Raw genomic sequence first — 9,595 nt, 5'->3', positions numbered from 1 at the left:
TAGCCAATATACAGCACATCATTAGTTTCAGATGTAGAGTTCAGTAATTTCTCAGTTGCCTGTAACACCTGGTGCTCATCACTGTCTTTTTGAATGATGTGTTTGGTAAGTCTGGAATAGTACTTAAGCTAGGACTAATTATTCCCTGCTATTGAGGTAAGACCTTCCTGAGGATTCTACATAATAATACCTAATGCCCGTCATCCAACTCTGGTCTTCTCAATTTTATTTTCTTCTACTTTACAGTGCTGTCTACCATGTGCTGGGCCTAACTATATCTATTCTCCTTATTGTGGCTTTCAATTTAATTTCATCTTGGTAATTAATTATTTTTCTCTTATGTTTCTTATTTGAGTTCGCAGCATCTCACTTTGAATCTACTTTGATAGATTATTATCTCCTACCTCTTTGAAATCTTTTTTTTTTCCCCCAGAGGGATGATACTTTGTTTAGTTCATGGGGAGATTCAAAGTTTTTCCATCTTTCTAATACTTTTGTTTACTTTTTAGCTATTTGCTTTTATTTTCTTATACAATATATGCACTGTTTCTTTGTCTTTGTTTCAGACATCATTGATCTTTAAACCAGGGCCATTTTTTTTTCCATGCCTGATATTTAAAGAAAAGCAATGTAAGGGAAGGGTTAAGGTACCCAACTTTTGCATCCACATAGACGGGACTGGAGGAGATTATGCTGAGTGAAATAAGTCAAACAGAGAAAGTCAATTATCATATGGTTTCACTTATTTGTGGAACATAAGGAATATCATAGAGGACATTAGGAGAAGGGAAAAACGAAGGGGGAGCAATCGGAGTGGAAGATGAACCATGAGAGACTACAGACTCTGAAAACAAACTGAGGGTTATGGAAGGAAGTGGAATGAGAAGACAGGTGAGCCCGGTGGTGGGTATTAAAGAGGATACGGGTTGTGTGGAGCACTGGGTGATATATGCAAACAATGACTCATGGAGCACTACATCAAAAACTAATGATGTCCTGTATGGTAAATAATAACACAATAAAAAAAAGGTAACAAGCTGGAGCAGAAAGCAAGGCTAATTATTAGTTGTGTTGCTGATAGGGTCTCTCAGTTATATATCTGCTCTGACTGACCAGATTATGACCTGGTTAATGGTGAAACTATGCATCTCATCAGCCCTTAATATTTTAGACAGTCTGGCATGGGCTTCTCTACAGGTTGCAGGACTGATGGCCACTTACTCCTCTTCTATGCTGCCTCACTCACAGTGATTTCTCTGACAGCTGGTAAGTCTGAATGAGTCCTCCTTGTGCCTTGTTTCTTCTCCGGCATGGCTCAGGGAGCTTCCAGGTGCTTAAACTCCTAGATCTTGCTACTTCAAGTGGTGAATCATTGGTTTGTTACATCATTTTTGCCACCCACTTTGGGAGCATTTGGGGCACTACCAAAGTTGTACAGAGACATTTCTGCTCTCAGCATTTTTCCTGGATTTGGTTGAAATTGTACTGTATTTGAACATTATTTACCACAGATTATGACCCTGGAGGTATAGCTTTTTCTAGTTGTATCAGAGATGAAGCGGGTTTTTTGGTTTTCATGTATTTTTTTGCTTCTCATTTTATTTCTTTTACTAGTTTTGGTTTCCGAAGGGACATTGTAAAAGGACAAAGACCACAAAATAGAACCTTTATTACTCCACTTTAGTTAGCTTTAAGATGTTGACATCATCTTTCTCTCTTCCTGTCTGTGTCAGCGTATGTTTAAGGAGAAATACAAAAGCAAAGAGAAGGGGGAAAACTTCACCATGAAGAACTTTGCAAGAATCTCTGTTCTACAGAGCAGGCCTCAGACTACCTAGTAGGGACCTTCTCTGCATGGATCCCATTTGTGCTCTGCAAAGATCACAGAACACTGTGTTTTATTAAACAGCTTGTCTCTAAGCCATCTGAAATGAAAAGGACTACAAGCTCCCAGGAAAGGCACACACACAAAGTTACAACTGACTCCTCAGTTTTCAGGAACCGTCCTTTTTGCACGTATAATACACTAGTGTCTGTTGTCCATTTAGTGTAGGTCATTTCTGGCACTCATTCCTCAAGTCTCAATCCCGTTGGCATGCATCTGGTGCACGTTTGCTTTCCAGCAGTCCCCCTGAACACCAGCAATCTTTACACAGCGTATGAAGAAACTGAAGTTGAGAGAGGTTAAATGACATACTCAAAGACATCAATCAGACATTTCAGAGCTAAGATTAAAACCCATCTTTTTAGACCCCAGTTGCTCTTATTTTATTTTAAAAATCATCACCTCTAGAAACTGTCCTACGAGGATTTTATTATTTCTGTGGGAACCGAATCAGAGAATATAAGTCACTTGCCTCAGGCCATGTGGATAATGCTAGAGCTGAGCTGGGGCTCAGATCTTCTGCCCTAAATCCAGGGTGCTTTCCACTGCAAAAGGCTGCATTCTGATCATGCTGATAAATCAGTGTTTTCTTCCTCTCTCAATCCAATAGCTCGAATTACACTTCCCTGGTTATATCACTGTATTTTTAAGTCATGTATATGCTATATGCTTTCCTCCGATAGTTTCTTGAATTAGTCAAGATGGAGTAGTTTAGATTTTTTTTTTTTCCTCAATTATGTCTGCAGGCTCTGGAACATTGTGCCTGCTGCTAGCGAATATTTAAAACTCTTCAGTCCCTTTTGCTCATACTAAGGGAGTTTTAGACTTTGAGTGAAGCCAATGGGGAAAATCTGTGCTTATTTATAAATGCTTTATTGATACTGCTCTAAAAAATCATCAAGGAATGGCAATTTCCCACCATAAGCAGGATATGGTAATTATCTAGCTGTGAGATACTGAGTTAGAGGGTCTACAAGTTAATAGTCTTGTGTTGTAAAGACTGCAGTACTGACTTTAATTTTCTAATCTTGATTCAATTTTCACCCTACCTTGAGAAGGACAGTACTATTGAGATGGTAACATTTCCATGAATTATCAGAAGTACTGTGTTATGTCTGATAGGTAGGGAAATTATTCCTTGAGATCTCTCAAAGGTATCTTTGAAAGATGTCCACCTGCATTTGGAGATATTAATAAAGGATCATAATATTTTGTGAAAGTCAGCTGATCTGAGGTCAGTACATGGGACAGGTCTCACTGTAACTCAGGTTCTGAAGGATGTAGGCTGAGGGGTTTGAACAACTATCTTAAACCAAATTCTACCACATTTGGTTAGATAAATCTTGAATCATTCCTACCCAAAGCATCGTTATTTTTACATTCAAATTAATTTCAACCTTAAAAGAAGTATTATTGGTTTTTACTTTCACTTACAGTTATCGGATTACAATGCCATTTGAAAAGGGTATTATCTTTTTGCTTTTAAAAAGGAGCATAGATGTGGATAGTAACTAGTGAGTTTAAAAGCTGTAACATCTGAATTGTGAATCAGTTTGGCTAAATGTGCTCTTTCTATTCTTGTCTAAACAAGACTCATTTCCAAGAGGGTCTAACACTAGTGGCAATGCCAAAACACTAAGATTCATATCAGGTTTTGTGTTTTTGTTTTGTCAAAACATCATTGCCTGATTTAAATGTATTTCTGGCCTTTCTAGTGTTCTGGATTTTATCATGCAGGCTTTCCAGTAATTTCTAGTCTAGTAATGTTTAAAGAGCTTTAGCTATTTCTCCAAAACTGAGCACATATAAATGATAGTCAGTTGCCTGTGAATGGTATTTGACTGCCACAATGCCTGATATATGACTGTACCAGATTTTTTTCATTTTGGTTTTCATATTGGACAACCCATGGAATTGGAATTGTTTGCCATGTCACAATCCCTTTTTGAAAAAAATAACCCCAAGGAGTTGCTTCTTAAGAAATTATTAGGCTTTGGGACAAAGATTCTGTTATCTTGGCTATAACACATTTATTGGAGTATCTGTGCCTTAATCAAAATAAACATCTGAGTGATTCCTAGCCTGAGGTCTGCAAATGGATTTCAGGGACATTTGTGCAAATTTTTTTGAGAGCGTCTATAGTTTTATTGAATTTTTGAAGGCAGTATTTCTTAAAATGTAGCTAATGTACAACTCAGAATCCTTGTCACACTATAGAGTACTCAGCAGGCTTTTGGCAATTTCAGAAAAAAAATTCATACGAATACATTATACATTTGGAATATAAGATTGCTCATATTTTGTAGAGAAATACACTATTCTTTATTTTAATCATTATGTCCTTCAACACAGTGGATGATTTAGGACTGCATTCATCAGTCTTTTTAAATATTCAATAATCAAGGAGAACTTTAAAATGGCTAACCTACTTTTACATCATTTGTATGCTATTGTTATGCCTGCTGAATTTACCTTTTTGCTATTACATTATATGAATTGCCTTATATAAGCGATTCACAAAAGATAAATCTGTATCTCAAAATGACAGTAATTTAAATACTATAAAGAATATTCCAAATGTACATAGTGAACAAGGCTCGGCTGCCAAGAAAGAGTGTGAGGGTTTGTGAACTTGAATAATAGAATATAAAGTGTGATAACTTTCTTAAGGATTAGTATAAGAAAAAAGAGTACAGTGAGAGATTGTCTGAAACCATCTGGCCTAGACCTTTATCACAAAATTTTGAAAGACACGGCATGAACCCTGAGAGGTTTTCATGTCATTTTCAAACAAAGCATGGTGACCTCTCCAGTAAAATCAAATTTTTCCAAAATAAGCATAACATTTTGCTTCCAGTATGAAATTGATATATTTTGATATTAAAGACAGAGATGAAACCAGAACAAAACAATAGATCATAAATGAAGTTATACTCCACATACCGTGAAAAAGATATATGTTTTTTGTATGGCCAAGAAACCTAAAACAAGTTGCAAATTTAAGTGAGGTGATTTTCCCAACACAGCAGACTGAAGCCACATCCCATTATATGGGATTATCAGATAACTCCAGGTTTTTGAAAAGTAAACTGGAAAAAATACTTCTGCATACCATCCTTAGAACTTGAAATGTAAATTTGTTTTCATTCACCTCAAGAATCCAACAGAGGTAGAAAAAAGTCACCCTTAAGAAATCAACCCCCCCCAGCACCTATATTAAAGAGACTGTCTTTTCCACTGTATATTTTGTCCTACTTTGTCCAAGATTATTTGATCATAGTGTTGAGGATCCATATCTGGGCTCTCTACTCTGTTTCACTGGTCTATGTGTCTGTTTTTGTGCCAGTACCGTGGTGTCTTGGTGATCACAGCTTTGTAGTAAAGCTTGAAATCAGGTAACGTGATGCCCCCAGTTTTGTTTTTCTTTTTCAACATTTCCTTAGCAATTCGGGGTCTCTTCTGATTCCATACAAATTTTAGGATTGTTTGCTCCATCCAGCTTTTTGAAAAATGCTGGTGGAATTTTGATCGGAATGGCATTGAAAGAAAAGAGTGCTCTAGGCAGTATAGACATCTTAACAACGTTTATTCTTCTGATCCAAGAGCATGGAATGGTCTTCTATCTTTTTGTATCTTCTTCAATTTCTTTCATGAGTGTTCTGTAGTTCCTCAAGTAAAGATCCTTTACCTCTTTAGTTAGGTTTTTCCCAGGTATCGTATGGTTCTTGGTGCTATAGTAAATGAAATCAATTCTCTAATTTTCCTTTCTGTATTTTCATTGTTAGTGTATAAAAAACAACTGATTTATGTATATTGATTTTGTATCCTGCCACATTTCTGAATTGCTGAATGAGTTCTAGTAGTTTGTGGGTGGAGTCTTTTGGTTTTTCCATATAAAGTATGGTGGAGTGCATAAACAATGAATTTTGGAACACTGAAAAGAAATTTTAAAAATAAATAAATGAATAAAATCCCCCCCTCCAGCCCATGGAAGGCTCAGTTATAAGTATTACACATGCTGCAAGTATATGAAATTGAGAAATAATTAATATAAAACTTCTCTGAGGGGCACCTGGGTGGCTCAGTGGGTTAAGCCGCTGCCTTCTGCTCAGGTCATGATCTTGGGGTCCCGGGAACGAGTCCTGCATCAGGCGTTCTGCTCAGCAGGGAGCCTGCTTCCTCCTCTCTCTCTCTCTGCCTCTCTGCCTACTTTTGATCTCTGTCTGTCAAATAAATAAATAAATAAATTTAAAAAAACTTCTCTGAAAAAACTTTCTTCATTTGGCCAGGATGGAGTAACTAGGATGAGATTTACTCACCCTAGATGAAACTTCTGAAAACAGACACAGTATAAGAATCAAAGGTTTTCATAACATTGGGTATTAGGCAGTTAAGAATGTTGATTTTTTTGGAAATATTTTATTTATTTATTTGACAGAGATCACAAGTAGGCAGAGAGGCAGGCAGAGAGAGAGGAGAAAGCAGGCTTCCTGCGGAGCAGAGAGCCCGATGTGGGGCTTGATCCCAGGACTCTGGGATCATGACCTGAGCCAAAGGCAGAGGCTTTAACCCACTGAGCCACCCAGGTGCCCCAAGAATGTTAATCTTTAGATATGAGAAAGACATTAAGTGAGCCTTGTGATTGCCCCAGCTTATTGCCTGGACAAGGCTCAGTGAGGGGAGCCTCCTCCTCCCTTAGTTGAGGAGACAGATGTGGAATTGTGGAGAGGTTAAGACAGCTAGAGTTTGCAGGACAGAATAACATAGAGAAGAAAACTGCACAGAGAGAAAACTTCAGAAATCACCAGAGACTTTCTTTCAGATATGCAGTACAGTACTGATCAGTACCTGCCTGTGAAAAAATTACCCAAAATGTGTGGAAGAAATACTTCAAATGAGTAGAGGGAAGAGTTATCTAGAGCTCATATGTGACAGGGAATAGTGTTTATGGCCAAGAATCAGAGTTAAAAACTTAGTAACTAATGGGGTATCAGTTGTGGGAAAATTTAACTCTAGATTAAATATTGCTTTGTTCCCATGTAACAAAGTTCAAAAGTTATACCCAAAAGGATGAAATAGTTTTTTTTTTAAAGATTTTATGTATTTATTTGACAGAGAGAAATCACAAGTAGATGGAGAGGCAGGCAGAAAGAGAGAGGGAAGCAGGCTCCCTGCTGAGGAGAGAGCCTGATGCGGGACTCGATCCCAGGACCCTGAGATCATGACCTGAACCAAAGGCAGCGGCTTAACCCACTGAGCCACCCAGGCGCCCCATGGGATGAAATAGTTTTTAAATAACTATGTTCCAGAGCAATGCTCAAAACTATTTATAGGAATACAAATGTATATAGCACCCAACAAGATAGAAAACACAATATCTTGCTTCTAAGTGAAATTACCAGCCATCCAAAGAAATAGTAAAATTCAGTCCTTAATAAGAAGAAAAATCAATCAATGAAAACAAACGCAGAAATGACACAATTGGTAAACTTAGTAAAAAGGACAGTAAAAGATTAATCATGACTATATTTTATATGTTCTAAAAGCTGGAGGGAAGACTGAGCAAATAAGTCTTCAGAAGATAAAAATAATGAACTCTGAGGTCAAAAATACACTGAATAAGATAACCAGAAGATTAGATAATAAATCACAAAATTCATGTTAATAAACTTGACATAGCTACAGAAAATATCCATAATGAAACACGGAGAAAAAAATATTTAAAAGTGAAAAAGCATCAGTGAACCATGAGACAGATTTAAGCAGCTTAGTATACATTAATTTTTTTAAAAGATTTTATTTATTTATTTGACAGAGATCACAAGCAGGCAGAGAAGCAGCAGAGAGAGAGAGAGAGAGAAGCAGGCTTCCCGCTGAGTAGAGAGCCCGATGCGGGGCTCCAGGATCCCAGGACTCTAAGATCATGACCTGAGCTGAAGGCAGAGGCTTTAACCCACTGAGCCACCCAGGCACCCCTAGTATACATTAATTAGAGTCCCCTAAGAACAGGGTGGAGACGGGAGACTGAAAAAAAAATTTGAAGAAAAAGTAGCTAAAACATATCCAAATTTGGTGAAAATTACAAATATGTAGACCCAAAAGTTAAAAGAATCTTAAGTACAAGAAACATGAAGAAAATTATACCAGGTCACATGATAATCACATTGCTTAAACCAGTGATAAAATTCAAAATCACTTAGAAAATATATACCTATGTTCAGAAGAACAAAGGTATAGATTTCTCACTACTAACAATAGAAGAAAAAAATAAAAGTGCAATATCTTTAAAGTACCGAAAGAAAAAAAAAATCTATCAGCCTGCAATTACATATCCATCAAAGCTATTCTTCAGAAAAGAATATTGGGATACCAATTTTGACTATTCACGGACTTCATTTGCTGAGTGTCAAAGTAAAACCAAATGGGCAAACTATATTAACAGAGTTTTTCTTGTGCACGTATTGAGAGATTCCGTAGGGAACTTTCTCGTGAATGAAAGTTTGTATCAAAAGGAATTTCTTCACATGACTTCTGGAGAAGGGAGCGTTTGTCTCATTCATTCATTTGAACATTGCAGTTTCAAACCTGTAGTATATCATGGAATTAATTTGGACCAAGCTATAAGGGAACTTATAATATTTCTAAAACAAGATGTCTCTTTAAGGACCAGCCGGCACCACCATTCAGAATTTATAAATGTGATAAACTGAAGATAACTCATCAAGCACATAAATCAAAGGCAAATTAACTTGTGTTTGAAAAATGACAAAACCCTGTTAAAAGAAGGCAGCACTCTCAAAACTGTGAGAATCCCCACTGAAACTGAAATTGCATTCTTCTGTGAAGAGGATTCTGAGAACTGCAAGGCTAATCCCATTTCATCCTAGTGAAAACTTCATGTGCGCTTCCTTTTCTGTATCCCTGTATTAAACTCTTTATTCCAGCAGTGAGGTTTTTGAAATTAACAAACTTAAGGCAATGTTAAAAACTTGTTTTATAATATTACTTTTTTCATGCATCTATAAGTTGCAATAATTCTTCACAAAGACACCTGCCGTGTAAGACATGTTAGGAGAAGTCCTTCAAGAAGACGTAGATTATATTAGCTGGAAACCTGGATCTGCAAACAGAAAGAGAAAACAACAGAAACAGTAAATACATGGGTAAATATAGGGACTTTTCTTTTTCACTTTAAACACTTTTCTTTAAAAGGTGTTTAACTCTTAAAAAGTAAGAATGCATTATAACATACATAAATAAAATGTATGAAAAGAAAAGGTAGAAAGTTGTAAACTCAAACTTTTGTAAAAAAAATTCTGTAATTTTCTTATATTATAAAAGAAATGATAAAATATCACCTCGAAGCAAATTGTGATAATTTTTTGATAAAATTTTAAAAATTTTTTAGATTTGGGGCGCCTGGGTGGCTCAGTCGGTTAAGCCGCTGCCTTCGGCTCAGGTCATGATCCCAGTGTCCTGGGATCGAGTCCCACATCGGGCTCTCTGCTCAGCCTGAGGCCTGCTTCTCCCCCCCCCCCCTCTGCCTTCCTCTCTGCCTACCTGTAATCTCTGTGTCTGTCAAATAAATAAATAAATAAAATTTTTTTTAGATTTTTAAAATTTGTTATTGGAAAAGAAAAACAATTCTTTAAATTAATGATCTTAATTTTCATCTATTAAGAAGCTAGGTAGGGATGCCTGGGTGGCTCA

The 9,595-nt window shown here is 36.7% G+C and overlaps 1 pseudogene; it reads left to right on the top strand.

Moving 5' to 3' along the window:
- Nucleotides 1–8,409: 8,409 nt before the first annotated feature.
- Nucleotides 8,410–8,772, top strand: LOC123391328 (annotated as a pseudogene).
- The last annotated feature ends 823 nt before the right edge of the window (nucleotides 8,773–9,595 follow it).

This window comes from Mustela putorius, unplaced genomic scaffold (assembly GCF_011764305.1).
Source record: "Mustela putorius furo isolate JIRA1106 unplaced genomic scaffold, ASM1176430v1.1 tig00000198_pilon_pilon_pilon, whole genome shotgun sequence".
NCBI classification, from domain to species: domain Eukaryota; kingdom Metazoa; phylum Chordata; class Mammalia; order Carnivora; family Mustelidae; genus Mustela; species Mustela putorius.
The sequence above is the reverse complement of the archived record's forward strand: the minus strand, read 5'-3'. Positions and strand labels throughout refer to the sequence as shown.